The following is an 18332-nucleotide window of genomic DNA, read 5'->3' as shown; positions in this document are numbered from 1 at the left end:
TCCACATTGATTGGGGCAGGCAGTGAGCAAACCGCCTGTCATGCAATGGGAACAGCCAGCGTTTGGAGCTGGGCACTGGTCCTGTCTACACTAATCCATATTCATTTCCTTTATGGTTATCATTAGCAAAACTGGCGTGAAGCTGACTGTCTTGACTTTGGGGAGGTTAAGGTCTTGGTCTAACTCCTTTCCCATTCCTGGAATGGTTGTGTGTCTTAGACTCAGCCGATCGGCGGCCTTCCCTGGGTTTGTTTTTCTTTCTTTCTTTCTTTCTTTTTTTTTTTTTCCTGCTAGAATTGTCAGGAGAGAAATTCTGCAATTTGGTTAAATAAATCAGAGGATGCTTTGGGTTGTAAGAATCAGAAAACTCTAAACTAGCTTCAACAATGAGAAATTTATTGGAGCATCAAAGCAGAATGTCCAGAGGTTCTTACAGGCTTCAGGACAGGTTTGATCAAGGGGTTCATCACTGTCACCAAGGACCCAGCTCCTTGCCATTTCTGTTCAGATCTCTTTGTCCGTATCTCTTTGTGGTCACAGGATGGCCCAGTGTGTCTAGTGCACTGATGTACCTCATCTAGGTTGGAAGAGAGAAAAGGAAAAGGTAGGACTTCTTTTCCACCAACTATTCCAGCTGGACTGGCCTGAACTGCTCGCTGTGGCATGATGAAGACCTGTGTTGACTGAGCTTAGGCCCAGTTACTTCAAGAACCTCGTAAGCATCACTGGTTAAGAAGAGTAGTATTGTGCCGACTGACATCTGCGCTCACATATCCTGCTGGAGGTGGGGAGAGGTCAGTATGCCTGGTTGATTATCTTGGCTGCCGTTGGAGGCTCCTGGGCACTACAGAGCCCATCGCACCTGGGACACCAGCAGCTGTGCAACCTTCCATGCAAAGCAGCCTGGGATTATGGAGCTGCTTGTCCCTCCCCGCCACTCCTCCTCCCAGAAGGGAAGTGGGGAGAGCAGGAAGGGGAGCACTGGATCTGGGGCAAGGGAAGGATCCTCTGGCTGCTGTGTTGAGGCCAAAGAGGCCAGGGCAGAGCAGGGAGGGCCCCGTGGGAGGAGGCTGTTGCAGGAGCCACCTGAGAGGAGTGGGTGGGTGGCGCTTGATCTCTTTGGGCCAGTGTAGGGGAGAAAAGTGTGGGCACCGATTGAGAAGTAAAAGCCATCTGGGCTTGCTGAGGGACCACGTATGGGACCTGAGAGCTGGAGAGGAGCCAAGGATGACCCCTAAGGGTTTGGACAGCGCCCCTGGAGAATGAGACAAGAAGCCCCGGAGAGGAGCTGGGCGCTGTCTGCTCAGGCCACCCCCCTCCCCCCATGGAGATGTCAGGTGGGCGGTTAGAGGCAGGACTCTGGACAGGAGATAGAAGTTAGGGATCATCCGGGTATAGACCATATCAAAAGCAGGGCGCTGGATGAGATCAGAGGGAGTGTAGGCGAAAAGGGGGTTCAAACTCGGCCCTGGAGCATACTGCGGGTCAGAACAGTAACAGCTCCCAGAGACAGAAATGCACCGCTTGGCCCCCAGGGACCCTTTAGAGGCCCAAGTCTTGGTCACCTCTTCCAGGAAGTCTTCCGTGCTCCTCAGAATGGGTCAGGGATTGCCCGGCCACTCTCTCTGGGGAGTTCGGAGCTCAACAGCGGTCCCCATCGCAGTCCCGGGAAGGCGGCTCTTGGCCCAGAGGACTCTTTGGGAGATTTTTGTTGAATGTTTCTTCTCGGTTCCTCGAACCTCCCTGCTCCGAACCTCGCTTTGCCTGTCCCTAAAATGGGGAAGCGGACCCTCAAGGAAAGCGCCAGCCCCAGGGGTGCCAAGCGGGGCGCCAAGCGGGGCCTCGAACCAGGCAAGCCTCGGGGGCGCCTCCGGAGCTACGGGACAGGGGTTCGGAGCTCGAGCCCCGCCCAGCAGGCCGGCTCACCTGCACCGCGCGCTCCCGGCCCCGCCCAGCCCCGCGCGACCCCGGGGGTCCCCGCTCCCGAAGAGCCGCGCCGCGCGGGCAGGGGCGGGGCGAGGGGGCGGGGCGAGGGGCGGGCCCGGCGTGGGGGCCACTTCCGGGGCGGGGCCAGGTGAGTCGCGGCGCCGCGGAGCCCAGGTGAGGAGCCCGCGGGGCGGTGGCAGGTAAGGCCTGGCGTCCGCGGGCGGGAGCCCGCCTGTGCCTCGCGTGGGGACGCCACGCGGTTCCGCGGGTGTGAGCCGGCGGGCGCGCTCCGTCACCGCGCAGGTGGGCGCGGCGACACGGGACGTGGCAGAGGGACGCGGGCGAACCCAGCGGCCCCGCCACGCCGTGGCCCTTGCCCTCCCCCCTTGCCCCCACACCCCTCCTTGCCCCCTGCCCCGCCTCCCTGGCTGGCCGTGCACCGCCTCCCCCCTGCGCCCTTCCTCTCCTCTCCCTCACCCCTCCCCTCCGTGCTCCCGGCCTTCTCCCCGCCTCTCCTCCCCCTCCTTACCCTGCACCCCGCTTCCCTGCTCCCGGCCTTCTTCCCTCCCCTCCCCGCCTCTCCTCTTTCTTGCTGCCTGCAGGCCCTCTCTTTTTGCCCTGCACCTCTCCCTTCCTGCGCCCCTCCGCTCCTCTAATTTTCCTCCCCTAATTCATGGCCCACTGTAGGCCCATCAGCCCCTCTCACCCCAAACCAGGGAGGTAGGACTCATCTTTCCATTTCATAGATGAGAAAGCTGAGGCTGATTCCGGCGCTCTGGCTGGGTCAGCGCCCGGAATGGAAGGCCAGGAGTTAGTGGCCAGAGACTTTGATCGGGCGGCTTGTCAGTCTCCAGAATCAGTTGGAGGAGAGGCCTGGCCCCTTTCACTGTTCTCAGGTCCTAGCATGGGGTCACTGATCTCAGCACTGGCTTGGAGGGTGTGTGTTTGCAGGGGGGCTCCCCAGGCCCCTGGAGAAGGGCCTATGGAATCCTCAGGAAGCGAGCACAGGGGAGGAATTCCTGTGGGGTGGGGGACATGGCCTTGGCCATCTGGTGGCCACAGACTTGGAGGTTTTTTTGTCTTCTGGGCGTCTGTGAAATGCAGTGTTAACATTCATCCAGGTGAGAACTCAAAATTTAAATGAAGGCTCAACAGTGAACATCCTTTGGTTGGTCTCTGTTGGCAATTTGGGGACCTTGTTTGTGGGTTTCTCCTTTAATACAGGGACTAACCATTCCTTAACCTAACACTGTGGGCAGGGGGCAGGTGAACAGGGACACAGGGTACGTTGGCCTGAACCCGGCTCCTCCTGTGGACAGCCATCTCCACACTCCCTGCCCACAGGGAAGCCAGAGCGAAGCCAGGGGCTAGTGGGAGGTCAAGGAGGGCATCCTGGAGGAGGCAGCCATTGAACTGGAAGATGGATGGGAGGTTGGCACGGAAGGTATGCATGTTGAGGTCACCCAGAGGCCAGGGGAGGTGGGGTGGAAATGCCTGCGGAGGGGTAGGTGGAGCTGGTAGGAATTTCCTTGGACGACACCACTGAGTCCTTGAAATGTGATCTCAGTGAGATGTTTGAAGGTCTCGAAACTTGAGGAGACACCCTGTGGATGCGTGGCATCTCTCCAGCAAGTTGGGTCCGTCATGGGCACGTCGTGCATGGTGGCTTCCGTTAAAGAGGGGACAGCAAGAGCTTGGACCACCCTAGAGGTGCCTGGGTGCTTATCTTCACCACGTCCAAGAATCCACCCCATTCTTTGATCTTAACCCTCTTTTGGGGATGGGGAAACTGAGGCACAGAGGCAGCAGGAGGGGGAAGGAGCCACAAGAGGGGGCAGAGCTAGTTTTTAAGCAGGGTCACTTTCTCTCTCAGGGACTCAGCCTCCTAACCTGTGAAATGGCCCCGTTGGCCATCCTTCCCCAGAACAGTCACGATCACCATCACTAAGGGCCATTAAGCCCTCACAGAAGGCTTGATTGCCCCACCGCTGGCTCACAGCCGCTTCCGAGGCAGGACTGTGACTGTTCCCTTTTACAGAGGAGGAAAGGGAGGGAGGGAGGCCCAGGTGACTTTACGAGGTTGCAGGGCCAGCGGGCGGAGAGCTGGCCTCGTGCCCACCGTGTCACTGCAGCGTCCACACCTCCCCACCGGGCCATGGTGCCTCCGGGGGCACTGAGTTCTGCCTTCTCGGTGGAGCCATTTGAAGCCTGCCCGTGACTGCCCACCGGAGCTCTATGAAGTTAGCCTGGGGTAGAAGAAGACTTTTCTATTTCTTTTCGGATAAATTATTAAACTTTTCCATCAATCCTTGGGTTGAAATGGATGCTCATGGTAAATGTACCGTGTGTATCCAGGGGCTCCCCGGGCCTCCCGGGGCACATGTAAGGGGAGCCCTTCTGGGCCCCGCACCAGGGGTGGGGATGGCCTGGAAGATGCCCGTGGGGAGGGAGCTCTTGCCGGTGACACGCCCCAGCCGTCTTGGCGGAGCCTCCTGGAACTTCTGGCAGCCAGCTCTGGGTGCTGTCCAGGTTTCTGGGTCCTTGGAGGGCAGGAGACCTGGCTGAGTCTCCGCCCCTGTTTTCTGACCTCTCAAATGGGCCACGTCAGGAGCCGGTTGTCCTGAGGCTCAGAGGGAACAGTATGGACACTCAGTAGGGCAAGGATGGAGCTGAACTTAGTAGTGACTCTGGAGCCCCCACCCCGACTTCCCCGGCCCCCGGCTGTGTGACCTGGACCTGCTAGCCAGCCTTGCTGGCCATCTCTGTGCCTCGGTTTCCCCATCTGTAAGACACAGACAGTGTTATCACCTGCTCATTGGATTTCTGGGAGGATCAAATGAGTTAATCCACACTGAGCCCCAATACAAGATGTGGCACCTTTATAAGTGTTTCTCAGCGTCGGTTCGACCCATGGACCCTGGGAGAGTGTGAAGAGTGGACTTGGGTGTGACCCATTCCTTCCCTTGCAGAGGGCAGCCGTTCACCCTTCACTGACCCTGGACAGGTGAGCAGTTAATTTTCAGTTGAGCTGGTGACTGTCCATCAGAAGGAACTGGTTTGGCAGCTCAGGATTCCAGCAGCTCCTGGGGAGCTGTATTCCCCACCGCCCCCCTCCGCTGGTGGGCGGTGGGCAGGCTGGGCGGGCATGTTGGTTATCCGCAGGAACGCCCTGGTGGTTGAAGCTGGGGAGGATCTGGAACCAGTGGGGCTGTGGGTGGGGCTTCTGGAAAGTGCCTTTTCTTTAGGGCTTGTTCCATGCTAAGTTCTCGGTGCCTCTGAGGCCCCTACAGCTCCCAGGTTTGGGAGCTGGGAGCGAGAGAGGGACCACCTTTGGTTCTGTGCTGTTCAAACACCTTGCAGGTTTTTTTTATTCATTTGTGTTTTCTTCTGTGTGGGGAAGTTCAGACAATTGGAAATAAGCAGGACGTCACAGCATCGGGCACTGTGTCATGCTACGGCTGAGTCTGACCTAGGCTCACCCCCACTGCGCCTGCTTCCCTCCAGACCTCTAGCCCGCTTCCTGCTACCTGCTCACCCCCTCTTCCTCTCCTACTCCTATAAAGCAGCCCCCAGACTCCATAAATATCACAGTGTGAATCCTGTTTTCTTACCATGACCGCAATACCATTGCCACGCTTGAAGCAATGAACACGGGGGCGCCTGGCTGGCTCCGTCAGTGGAACATATGACTCTTGATCTCAGGGTTATGAGTTCAAGCCCCACGGTGGGTGTAGAGACTACTTAAAATGCTAAAAGAACAACATAACATAATTCTGTAATATCCAGTGGTCAGAATTTGGATTCCCATTTGCTACAAAGAACACTTTTTATCTATTTATTTTTTTAAAAGCTTCATGAATGATTTTTTAAAAAAAGATTTTATTTATTTATTTGACAGACAGAGATCACAAGTAGGCAGAGAGGCAGGCAGAGAGAGAGGGGAGGAAGCAGGCTCCCTGCTGAGCAGAAAGCAAGATGTGGGGCTTGATCCCAGGACCCTGAGATCATGACCTGAGCCGAAAGCAGAGGCTTTAACCCACTGAGCCACCCAGACATCCCAGTAATTTTTTTTAAAGATTTTATTTATATATTTGTCAGAGAGAGAGCACGTGCACACACACAAGCAGTGGGCAGAGGCAGAGAGAGAAGTAGGCTCCCTGCAGAACAAGGAACTCGATGTGGGACTCAATTCCAGGACTCTGGGATTGTGACCTGAGCCGAAGGCAGTTGCTTGACCAACTGAGCCACCCAGGTGCCCCAGTTTTTCTTTTTAAGTAGGCTCCGTACCCAGCATGGAGTCCAACATGGGGCTTGAACCCATGACCGTGTGCATAAGACTTGAGCTGAGATCAAGAGTCAGATGCTTAACTGACTGAGCCACCCACGTGCCTCCCCCACAACCAAATTTTTTTTTTTTTTTTTTTTTAAATCGGGATCCAGATAAGGTCTCTGTGTTTTGGTCAGTTCACCTGACTTGGGAGGCACGGCCGCCCGGTTTTGGGCGTGACCCGTGCCAGCTGTCTCTTCCTCGGTGACCACTAGGACGCTTCGCCTCAGAACACTCTGCCCCTTGGTGTGATGTCATCCCTTTCACTTGATTTGATCCTCAGGAAGGTGTCGGTGGGGCTTGTGCCTGCTGCACGGGGCAGGAAGTAGGGCCTGAGGGGAGCTGGCGGCCCCCCTAAGGGACACTGTGAGAAGAAATGACGGACGACTGGGACGGAATGAGCCCATCTCACCCTGTCCCTGCTGCTCACGGCAGCCGGCTCCGGGACTGGGTACTGACGGGAGCAGAGTCAGGTCCCTGGCTCTGGCAGGTAGAGTGGCCTGACCATCTCCTGGGACCTGGGGCATTTTTTTTTCCCTCTGGCCGCACTGAGGGGAAGTCAGTATTTGGTCTGGCCACACTGTCACCGGATCTTTCTATAAAGAGGTGTCTGATGGCAGAAGTTTGTGGGTTTACCGGGGCTCCGTGGGTCCCACTTCAGTTTCCCAGGAGGCAATGGAGCAGATAGATTTGAATTCAGTTTGTATTATTATTATTATTTTTAAGGATTTTATTTTTTTTAAGTTTTATTTATTTAGAGAGTGAGAGCACAGTGTGGGGTGGAGGAGCAGAGACCGGGAGAGAGTCTCAGGCTGACTCCCTGCTAAGCACAGAGCCTGACGTGGGGCTCAGTCTCCCAACCCTGGGATCATGACCTGAGTTGAAATCAAGAGTTGGGCCCTTAAACTGAGTCATGTGACCAGGAGCCCCTTTAAAGATTTTATTTTTAAATCTCTATACCCAACATGAGGATTGAACTTACCACCTCCAGACCAAGAGTCGCATGTTCTACCAACTGCGCCAGCCAGGCAACCCCACTCCCTCCCCCTGATTGAATCATTGAATTGAACGTGAGCCAATGGTAATAATAGAAACAATATAAGGATCCCTTACTCCCTGCAGGAGCCGTAGGTTCCAGGTAGCCAAGACAGCATGTGCAAAGGCCCTGGGGCAGGAACAGCTTGAAGCATTTGAGGGGCAACCTCAGATGGACTTGAGGCCCATGTGGCTGGAGCAGAGAGAGTGGGGTTGTGTGGCGAGGGCCTGAGGTTGTGGCGGGGCCCAGGCATGAAGAGCCAGTCTTTCAGGTGTTTGCAGGGGTTTGAATTTTATTCCAAGAACTACAGGCAGGTGTTGGTGCTCAGAGGGTGTCAGGAGATTATGGATTGGGTAGTTGGAAGACCAGACTCGGGGAGAGCAGTCTGGGCCAGAGCTATGGGTCTGAGGGTGGAAAGCATGGGGTTGAGCATCCCATAGGAGAGGAGAGGTCCCGAGACTCCTCTGCCCTGATGGGTCTGAGTTGTATGATGGAGACTCTGGCAGGGGCCCCAGCTATGTCCTCTCTAGGGACAGAGCAGCCTGGATGGTGGGCAGTGGAGTAAGTGAGGCCAGCAGGGGGAGTGACCTTGAAGTGTTGGTAAGACCCTGCTAGGGATGTCTAGAATGCTGGACTCTGTTGTGTGCCTTTTGTCTGTTCTCTTGTTCAACAGACACTCCCAGCCCTGGGGATGGTAAATGTTGGGCCTCTGGGGTGAGTCAGACACGGCCTGGCTGTCAGTGAACTTATAGGGATGGGTCAAGGACACACAGACACATGGTGCAGTCTGAGGAGGGCTGTGATGGAGCTGGGGGCTGCCAGAGCTCAGAGGAAGGCCCTCTCCCAGCCTTGGGAAGGTGGGGCTTGGGTGGGTGGGGCAACTGGGGCATCAGGAGGCTTTTGATTATAATGAAGAGAAAACCCCTTTCTGAACTGGGTGATATATTGGCCTATGTAGCTGAAGTGGTCTGGTGACAGTGTGGAGATCAGGTATGGCTTGATCAGGGTTTGGCAGTTCCCTGCCTTTTTTATGAACCTCTGGATCTTCAGTGGGGAGCGAATTGGCTGCAGCCATTTCAGGCCTTATCTTCATCCATGGCTATTTGGAGAGAGACTTTTCCAGTGGTCCTCTCTTGAGATCTTTCCCAGAAGCATCTGGAAGACTTTTCCTGGGGGCCTCACAGGCCTGAATGCACCCACTCCTGTGGCCCCAGAAATTGCCATGTGCTGACTGGCTTAGGCTTGGCTTCCTCAACAAACCTTTGAGAAGAGAGATAGGATTACTCTTAGGTAATCGGGCCACCTGGGAGGGCTGTGCAGGCGGTGGTGTGTACACCTGAGTGGGCACCTGGGAACTCCAGGCAGCGCACCAGGATTGCTGGGGAGGGAGCAGCCCTGTCTGCCCAGCTGGCTGTGGGAGCAGCTGAGCCTTGACATTGGTGTCTACAAGAGCCACAGGAGTGTCGGGTGGCCCCAACAATGGGACAGGTTCCTTCGCCCTTTGGGAGTACCAGGCCTGGGGCAAGGTCATGCAGCTGGAGGCAGCCTGTTGGATCCTGCTGCTGGTGCCTCAGCAGGGAATCTCGGACAGGTTCTAGTGGGTTCCGGTCCTCCTGCCCGGACAAACGGTCTTCATGTGCCTCCTTGCCAGCGTCAGGGACTCAGAACTGTCTGTGAGGTAGTGGGAGGGTCAGATTTAATGAATTTGGAACAGACCTGAAACAAAAGTATAAAAATTAGTTTTTGGGAAGGGGAGAGAGTGCCCCAGTGCGTGCACCGTGGGGGAGGGGCAGGAGAGAAGGGCTTCATCTCAGGACCCTAAGATCATGACCCGAGCTGAAATCAAGAGTCGACACTTGAACAACTGAGCCATCCAGGTGCCCCTAAAAATTACTTTTTATGGGGTCCCTCTAGAGACCCCGGATCCCAGCTCAGTGGTCAACCTTCCACTTTTCCTCCCCCTCCCCCTTAACCTCCCCCCACCGTTCTCCTCCCCCTCCCCCTTCTTCCCCCTTCTTCCCCCTTCTCCTCCCCCTCCCCCTTTCCTTTCCCTCCCCCTTCCCCCAGCCAGAAGCAAGGGCTCCAGCCCCTCACATGTGGACACTGTCTCCCCTTCCCCTTGGCTGTGCCAGCCCCTCTCCCTGGGCCCTGGTGCCTGTGAAATACAGGGTGAGGGACCTTCCCCTCCTTCCAGATCCCTGTAGCAGAACCCTGTTCTGAGACACAAGCTGAGCCCCTCCTCTGTGCACCCTGCACACGACCACACAACTCAAATTCAACTTAGTGCTAATTCGCCCAAGGTAAGTAGGTGTTAATTTGTAGCTACTGCATTAACAGAATTGCTTTGAGGGCCTGTTTGTGAAATGTGCAAATGCATTCTTACAGCAACAAACCATTTTGCTATGAATTATAAACAGATGAGTCCGGCAATTTGAAATCTCTGTCGCATCACGTCCGCGTTGCGGCACGCCTGCCCTGGTCCACGACTGCAGTCAGGTCCGGCCCCCCTTCCTGACTGCTCAAACCCCTCCATGCAGTGGGGGCTCCTCAGGCCTGGCTCACAGCTGGGGGGAGAGGGCTCAGCATGGAGAGCCCCCGGAGGGAATTGCCGTGGGGTGGACTGGAGTGGAGGGGGACAGAGCTTGTGCTTCAAAGCCACCGCCCAGGACAGAAAGTGTGACTGTAGTGTCTGCAGGGCGCTGAGTTCTAGGGCTCCCGGGTCCGCAGGTCCGGGCAGCAGCTCAGCCCCCAGGACACTGATCCGCTGAGGGAGGCCCATGGCGGCATTAATCTAAGGATCCAGAATGAGGGGCGCACTCGCCCGCAGTACATTTGTGGCCGAGGGGACGGGGCACTAACAGTGGGAGAAGTTGCAAAGGGAGAATCCTGCAGACGCAGGTGGTGCGGATGACGAGGGCGGGCGGTACAGATTTGGTCTCCGTGCCAGGGAGAGCGCCCTAGACCCGGGCACCCTTCTGAGGGTCTTTTCTTATTTATAAAGGGTCCCTTTTGACCTTCCCTAAACTAATGAGGTGACTCAGGCTGGGCCCCTAGAGAGGGGACCCCCTCCCCACTCCTGGTTAGAGAGTTAGAACTTTCAGCCCCACCCCTCAAGCTCCAGGGAGGGGGCCTGGGGCTGGAGCCTGAGTTCCATCCCTCTTGGTGGTGATTAGTCACCAGCTGAAGGGGGCAGAGCTCTGAGACCCTGAGGCTAAGAGAGCTTCCTGGCAGGTGAGCCACAGCACACCCTAGGGAGAGCACAGAGGCTCCATGCATAAATCTCCCCCCATTCCTTGCCCTGTGCATCTCTTCTGTTTGCCCGTTCCTGAGTCATATTCTTTCCCACAGGTCAGTGATCATAAGTCAGGTGGCTTCCTGAGTTCCTGAGTCTTCTGCTGAGTTACTGAACCTGAATGGCGGCTGTGGGAGCGCCCGAATTTGTAACCGCATCAGTTCGAAGTACACTTTAGCCTGGGTGCCTGGGATCTGGGACTGGTGTCTGAAATGGGGCAGTCACTCGTGGGATTGAGCCCTGAACCAGTGGGGTCTGTGCTGACTCCGGGTTGATTGTGTCAGAGTAAGATTAAATTGTGGGACTCCCAGTTGGTGTTGGAGGATCAGAGAAGTGGTGTTGGAAAAACATCGTTGCTGGAAGAAAACACCACACAGGGGCAGAAAGAAATTCGAGGCTCAGGGAAGAGGCTGTGTAAGGGCCCTGGGGTAGGTGCAGCATGGGGTTTGGGCAAGCCTTTGATGCCTGGTTTCTGTGGCTGCAGCCACCTGAGAAAGGACGCCCAGGGCGAGGGGGTGCGGGCGGAGTCGAAGCCCGACTTGAAGCCCCAGGCTGGGGGCCCTCTTCTCCTTGAGCCTGAGCCTGCTGTCTTGTTAGGAAGGCAGGCGGGGCTAGAAGTGCCTTTCCTCATTCAGGGTCCCTTTCTTGCAAGGCTCAGGGTGCCCAGAGCAAAGTCACATTAAAAAATAATTTCCAGGAGGGCACCTGGGTGGGTCAGTGGGTTAAGATGCTGCCTTCAGCTCGGGTGGCGGTCTCAGGGTCCTGGGATCGAGTCCCGCATTGGGCTCTCTGCTCAGCCGGGAGCCTGCTTCCCTCTCGCTCTCTCTGCCAGCCTCTCTGCCTACTTCTGACCTCTCTCTGTCAAGTAAATAAATAAAATCTTAAAAAAAATAATTTCTAGGGAAGGGATAAAGCTGTGAGTGTCATACCGATATAGACTTGAACACATGTTAAGGATTTTATTAAACTCATGAGGGAAGCAGGCAGATGCTGTCACCGGTTGAAAGGAGGTTCTGAAGCGCGGAGGCATTTACAGATCCGGAATATGGACATGAAAGTGAAAAGGGAGGGAATTGGGGCATTTCAGGGGAGGAAGGGGAGCGGGAAGACAGAGGAGTCACGGGATTCCATTGGGCAGGATGGAATTTGCACGTCTGCGGACGAGAAATGATTTTGTCTTGCTCTCGCTGTCAACAGTTTGCAGAGTTACCAAGTAGCCCCCAAAGGATGGAGTCAGCCAAGTAGGGCGTCTCTGTTCTAGACAACGTATACTTTTCCGTCAAGGCACAGGTTTGCTCCCACACCTACGAGAAGGCACCTGTGGGGACTGGTCGTCAACACCAGGAAATCCGCTGGTAGCGGGAGGTTTAAATGATAGTTTAAGACCCTTGGTGAGCAAGGGGGTCCCACTGCAGAGACCAGCCTAGGAGTCACAGGTGCGTCCTGGTGCAACACAGGCCAACACCTTGAAGAACTTCCTGGAAGGAATTCTGATAAGACAGAATTAACTGGTTGGCACAATGGGTGGGGTGGGGTGAGGGCAGGTGCCAATGTTTACTCTCCTCTTTGCATTTAAAAGAATATGTTTGACATTTCCCACCGTATTTGGAGTCATTCTGGTTCTAGGCAGGAATCAGGAAACCTGGTTTTAAGATCCAGCTCTCCACTGACTTGCTGTGTGACTTTGGGCAAGTTCCTTATCGTCTCTGGGCCTCTGTTTTCCTGCTGTACAGGGACAGTTGATGGCACAGTATGTTCACTGCGGTCCTTCCTGGGATCACTGTTTTGTGATTCTGATAATCCTTGGGAAGGAGGAATCTGGGTATGTGAGAGATTTGTCTCAGGTTCTCCAGGGACAGAGAACCAATAGATACTCATATATAAAGAGTTTTGTTTCAAGGTATTGGCTCATGTGGTTGTGGGGACTGGCAAATCTAAAACCTGCATGGCTGTAGGAATTCTGTGTTGTAGTCTTGAGGCAGAAGCCGTTCTCTGAAAAAAACTTCTGTGTTTGCTCTTAAGGTCTTCTACTGAGGCCCACCATGCCATGGTACATTATCCACTTTACACAAAGTCAACTGGTTGCAAGTCATATCTACAAATACTTTCACAGCAACATCCAGGCTAGTGTTTGACCAGACAGCTGGGCACTGTAGTCCAGACAAGTTAACACAAAAATCAACCATCACAAGGCCAGTGGGACCAGACTTACCCTGGTGCCAGAGCCCACTGCTCCCCCAGATGCCTTCTGGCCAGTCAGCACCACCTGACTGGCTCCTGGACTTGGAGAAGGCAGAGCAGTTGTGTCTGGTGGGGACAGGACACTGGCCTCCCGGAGGAACTCCTGGACTCCTTAGTGGCAGCTGCGGGACGGACTTCCTTCTGCTCTGGCTGTGTTCCCATCCTGTGTGGGGTGGGGTCCCACTGACCCCACGCAGCGGGGGGTTAGGAGCTGTCAGACTCTGGTGCAAACCCCGGGAGCACTCCAGGACGGTGTGCCTTATTTTACTATCAGGTATAGGATTGGAGGAGTGGGCATGGCCCCCGGGTCCATCCAGATAGATCCACACGCCCCACGCCCCCAGACTGGCTGTTGCCCCCGGTTGTGTGTGACGTGCCCACGTCTGAGCACGCAGACTTCAAAACGAAGCTGCCTGTGCTTTCTGAGATAGGTAGTCCTGGTGAAGGTTTTGAGCCTGTGAAGAGAAGGAGTAGTATCGCTCTGTTTGGTTCAAGCAGACTCTAGAGGAAAAACAAAGCTGTCTTGGCTTCTGTGGCTTTGAACTCCCAACTCCCCACCAGTTCCTTGCCAAGACCTCCCGCTGTGCCGCTCGGCAGGGGGGCCTCCCCCCCCCCACCCGCCCCAGGGCATAGGAGCAGGAAGAAGCCTGGGTGCATTCTGGTGGTCAGTGCCTCCCATGAGGCTTTGAAGGGAGAATGTTCCAGACGTGTCCTCCCCCGGGTTAGGTGGGTCCCTCAAGACATGCCCCCAGAAGGTTGCTTTCAAGCTGTTGGTCTGGCTCTTAGCAGGTGTATCAGTCCAGGCTAGCCCACAAAAGGGACACGTGTGGGACTCGGGAAGCTCTGGGGGTGGGGACAAGATAGCCTCCTTCCCTTATCAACTCCAGGGAGCCCCCTTGCCTGGTGTGAGGGACAGCAGAATGACGGGGTGACAGGAAGACCCCCATAAGACTGGGTGCCCCCTTCCCCAGCAGCAGCAGCCCTTGGCACCCTTGTGCCTGACCGCCAGTCTCATCGGGTGGCCCCGGGACAAATGACAAAGGTGAGCCACGTTCTCAGCTCACCGGGCTTCCTGGCCAGAGCTGATCACAGCCCAGCTGCTGTGGCCATGGCGATGGCTGTGGCCATGGCCAGAGCTGTGGGTGTAGATGATTGAGTTTCTTTTCTCACTTTCACTGCAGGTAGCGAGTGGCTCGCAGCCAGGCCTGGTGTCACCCCTCCCTCCCTGGTGCCCAGTGAGCTGCCGTCAGCTCCGGGGAAGCCGGATTTGGAAGGTGGCCCAGGGCTCCCAGCTTGGACACGGTGGGCCACGGGGTCCGCGTGGGGCAGCGCCAGGCCTCCCTTACCTGGGTCTCTGGGCCCTTCATCCTGCCAGGGAGTGAACCCAATCGCCCCTGTGCACCCTGGCCCTGGCCAGTGGCCAGCTGGCTGTAGGGCTCCCCTCCCATTACCTGCTCTGCCCTGGGCAGCCGCGGCCTCCAGGGTCAGGTGACCTCAGAAAAACGCAGGATGTGCAGGGCCGGGGAGGCTGTGGGCAGAGCTGGTGGCGGGTCCAGGCTCTGGTATGAAATGTGGGTGATGACCGATGGGTCTGGAATTGTCGTGTGTGCTGGGGTAGGAGGCAGTGTCAAGGCGGGTGGGGGACCTCGCAGGAGGTGAGGGTGTGAGACTCCAGTATGCCTGTGTGAGTGTGTGTGTGCGTGTGTGCGTGTGTGCGTGCGCGCGCGGGGAGTGTGGAAGGGGGTGCCTGTGACTCCCGAGTCCTCGCTGGTCCCTCTCCCCCCTCCCTCCCCCTGTCCTGGGCTCCCCCCTTGTGCCATCAGCGTCTCCCACCAGCGTCTGCTGCGTCCTGGCAGCAAGGACTAGGCTCTTGCTCCATCTCAGCCCAGAGAGGGCAGAAGCCTGGGCAAGGCCACCCAGCCGTCCGAGGAGGGGGCAGGGCAGGGAGCACGGGCGGGGGCGGGGGTGCAGTGGGAGGTGGCGGGAGGAGGCTGGCTGAAACTGACTGAAAGTGACCCGAGCTAGGTCACTGTTGCCATGGCTCCCGGGAGTGGAAGTGCAGAGCACCTGGGTTTCCCTGTGCCAGGGTGAACCAGGAGAGAGGGCAGAGGCAGAGACCCCTGGGGCCTGCCTTGGGCCCGTGTTCGCACCTTAGTGGCCTCAGTTCTGTGCTCTGGCAGATGGGGACGGTGGCCTTTCTCGGGGCCCTGGAGCGGGGCAGGGCCGCATGCCCACCTCCCTCACTCCGTCCACACCTGGTTTTTATCAGAATTGTTCAGAGGAGAGGAACACGGACGGCATCATAGCGAGCACACACGCTTGATTCAGAAATGGGTGCCGTTCACTGGGGATCCACGGTGTGTCTGTCTTCTTCTTTTTAAATAACATCAGCTTGCGAAGAGGCCAGGCCGGCGGTCTTGCGGAAAGTCTCCTTGTGGATTTCTCTGAGCGTGTTCATGGCTCTGAGCGTGTTCATTGCCCGCCATGGCGCCCTCTTGTGTGTTCTTTGATCCCCGAGGGCTAGTTTCTCTAGAAGGTTTCTGGGGGCTTCACTAGACCCACAGGAGACATTCCGGCAGTCTTCGTAGGTGGGTCCCTGGCATGGTGGCACCCCAAGAGCCGCTGACATCTGGGGGCTAAGGTCGCTTGTGCGACTGGGCTGCCGGCCACGCCTGTCTGGACACAGTCCTGTGGTTCCCTCTTCCCTGCACCCCAGATCGCCTGTCTCATTGCAGCAAGGGGCGCCGGCTCCCACCCCAGACCGTGCTGGGCCGTGCTGCTGCTGGCGGCCCTGGGCCTCGGGCTGAGTGTTCTGGGGTGTGGGATGTTCGGGGCCAATGGCTCAGGGGCGGGACGGAGGGGGAGTGAGCCATCAGGGTGGATTGCAGCGTGCACGGGTGATCTGAGTGTGACTGTAGGATGCGGGCACATGTGGACGAGGACCTGGAGACTGTGTGCAGAACTAGAAGTTGTTCACAGGGTTAGGGGGAGGCTTTCGTCCTCTTGAACACAGTCCTTCCGTGTTGCTGTTAAGCCATCTTGCCTTTGGAAATGCACTGAGCGGAGAGAGGAGGGCGAGGGACTGACTTGTGGCCACATGAAGTGGATGGGGCTCGCGAGGAGATCATGTTGTCAGCCTGTCAGGGAAGTTCGCATCAAGGGGAGAGCAGTGACCTTGGGGGCCCTGTGGCGTCCTGTGGAGGTAGAGAGCCAGGACCGGGTGTGGGTGTAGGGTTGAAGTCGGCTGGCGCATGACGTGGTGTTGCTAAAGCCAGATTTCCCCCTCAGAGTTTTTGGAAATGAAGTTCATTTACTTGTACCACAAGCACAAAGAAAAGCAGTATGGGTGGTGATCATTTTCTTCTCTTAAAGTAGAGAATGTTGAAGTAGTTTCCATTGAGTGTTTCAGCATGCACTGACTTTTCAAGGAAAAAACACGGAAGCACTCATTTTGTTAGAAGTGACAGGTTGTCCATAACCCAAACAGGCTTAAGCAGGAAAGAGGATTTATTGGATGTTTGCATTCAGGTGTGGCTGGATCCAGGTGCACAGTGTTTTATGGGATTGTTTCTCTATCTTCTGTGTTTGGCTTCATTTTTCTCCCCTTCCACATGGTGAACTTTGGTAGCTCCAGGCCCATAGCCTCTCAGGTTTGGGTCCAGCGGAATATATTTAACATGTGTCCCTTCTCAGGACACCCGAGTGGCTCAGTCAGTTAACCGTCTGCTCTTGCTTTCAACTCAGATCATGATCTCAGGGCTGTGAGATCGAGCCCTGTATTGGGCTCCACGCTGAGCCTGCTTAAAAGAAGGAGAAAAAGAAGTAGTATTTCTTCTCAGTAGCTTTCATGGAAGTCTTAGAATTCACTCTGCTTAGATCAGCTGAGGGCATGTGATCATGCCTGCCCACCCTCATCTCTGTGGCTTAGGGAATTTGGTGCCAGGATTGGGCAGGCAAGGATCCTGCGTTCCATGCTTGGTGCCCGAAGTAGAGCTTCTTGCCACGTTGCATGGCCTCTGCATGCCTGTGGTGTGCACGTGTACTTCTGTGCGTGTGTGTGTGTGTGTATGTGAGAGAAAGAGAGATAGAGGGAGAGAGAGAGAGTGTGGGGGGTGTTCCTGGCAGAGCGGGTGGGGATGCTGGTGGCCAAGAGGACAACAGTTCACTCTGTCCAGCTAAGGAGTCCCTTCCTGTGTTGTAGGCCTGGACTCTGGCCATAGCGTGTGTCTGTGGCGGCGTTCCATTGCACAGACTGTGCAGACCACACGGGCTGGGGATGCTGTTTGCTGTGCCCCTAATGTCCCTGATGTTTGGGGGGTGGCCTCCCTGGCCCATGTGGGACCTCAGCAGGCGCCTTGCCCTCTCTCAGCTACTGCCTGTTGCTGGTGAGGTCAGCTCCCTTCCTCCTGCTGACCTCTTCCTGGTCGGGTCCCTCTCTCAGCCTGAGCACTTCCAAAGGCACCCATCTGTTCCCCTCTGTGTCCGGGGCCCCGGTGCCCTGCCCAAGACATGGTTGTCAAGTGAATGTTCAAGGCCTCTGTGACCTCCCCACCCTCCTGCTGAGGCCTGGGTGTCAGCCACACCAGCCCCGGCCGCCTTTCCCCTGACCTGCCTCTGCGGAGCTGCCTACAGCCTTCCCACCTGCTGGGCAGCCCTTCCCGGGTGCCTGATGCATCTGACCCCCCGGACACACAACAGCACCAGGAACCCCATGTGGCCAGCCCCCGCGCCCTCCCTGTTGGGGCAGGCACCTTCCTGACCTCCGTTGCCATAGGGTCACTTCGTCTACTTCGAACTTGTAAAGCATGGAACTGTGCGCTGTGTCACCCTCTGCGTCTGGCCGGTTGCTCCCCCCTTGTCAGGACACCCACTGAGGATGGCCTGTTCACAGGGCCGTAGAGTGCGCCCCGTGGGACTGTCATGGTGACAGCCCCTTCCACTGGCCCTGGCTCCTTGCGTCATTTCCCGTGTGGGGTGTTTTCAGGAGTGCTGCTCGGAGCGTCCTCACCCCGTTTCCTGTCTCTCCATGCACAGATGTACATGTTCTGTGCATGGGTCCAGGCTGGATTTGCGGGGTCCTGGGTGCCCACCCCTGTGTATTTCTCTTTTCAAGTTAGATTCTGATGTTTAAACACTGGCGGCGGTCATGGATAAGCGCAGGCTCTGACTTCTCCCCGCAAAGGGAGTGGGTGTGGCCACGATGAGCCGTCTCTCCGCGACCCCCGGGAAGGGGGCGAAGGGGGTGTGCCGTCCCTGCCCTGGGCCTTCCCCGACTCCCTGCTCCCGCGCACCTGGTTGATGTCGTGGGTCAGCGTCGCAACATCCTCCACGCCTCTCCTTCCCGGGCTCTGCCTGCGAGCAGGAGCCTCCCTGACCCGTGGCTCAGTTCTCTCATCTGTAAAACAGAGACGAAAAGCAGCGCTTTGCCAACAGAGAGTTTGAAGAAGAAGAAGGCAGCAAGGTTGTAGACTCTTTGTGGTCCTGAAACACCCTCCTTACATTGTCAGCCA

General features: G+C 56.5%; 1 protein-coding gene and 1 long non-coding RNA gene across 8 annotated transcripts in view; one reads left to right on the top strand and one right to left on the bottom strand.

The window, feature by feature from the left end:
* Positions 1-431: 431 nt before the first annotated feature.
* On the bottom strand, positions 432-1971 carry LOC132020433 (uncharacterized). Its single transcript, XR_009404963.1, has 3 exons — positions 1927-1971; positions 1566-1770; positions 432-577 (listed from the first exon to the last, which is right to left on the bottom strand). It is a non-coding gene; the product is annotated as an uncharacterized LOC132020433 (long non-coding RNA).
* Positions 1972-2063: 92 nt separating this feature from the next.
* The window catches only part of ARHGAP8 (Rho GTPase activating protein 8), a 65721-nt gene continuing 49452 nt past the window's right edge, over positions 2064-18332 (top strand). For all 7 annotated transcript variants that reach the window (XR_009404709.1, XR_009404708.1, XR_009404710.1 and 4 more), the window contains exon 1: positions 2064-2126. The gene's annotated coding sequence lies outside the window, so the exon portion shown is untranslated. The remainder of the gene's footprint in view (positions 2127-18332) is intronic.

The sequence above is a fragment of the Mustela nigripes genome, chromosome 6 (genome assembly GCF_022355385.1).
Source record: "Mustela nigripes isolate SB6536 chromosome 6, MUSNIG.SB6536, whole genome shotgun sequence".
Classification (NCBI taxonomy): Eukaryota; Metazoa; Chordata; class Mammalia; order Carnivora; family Mustelidae; genus Mustela; species Mustela nigripes.
Note: the sequence above shows the minus strand (reverse complement) of the source record. Positions and strands in the feature narration are given on the sequence as shown.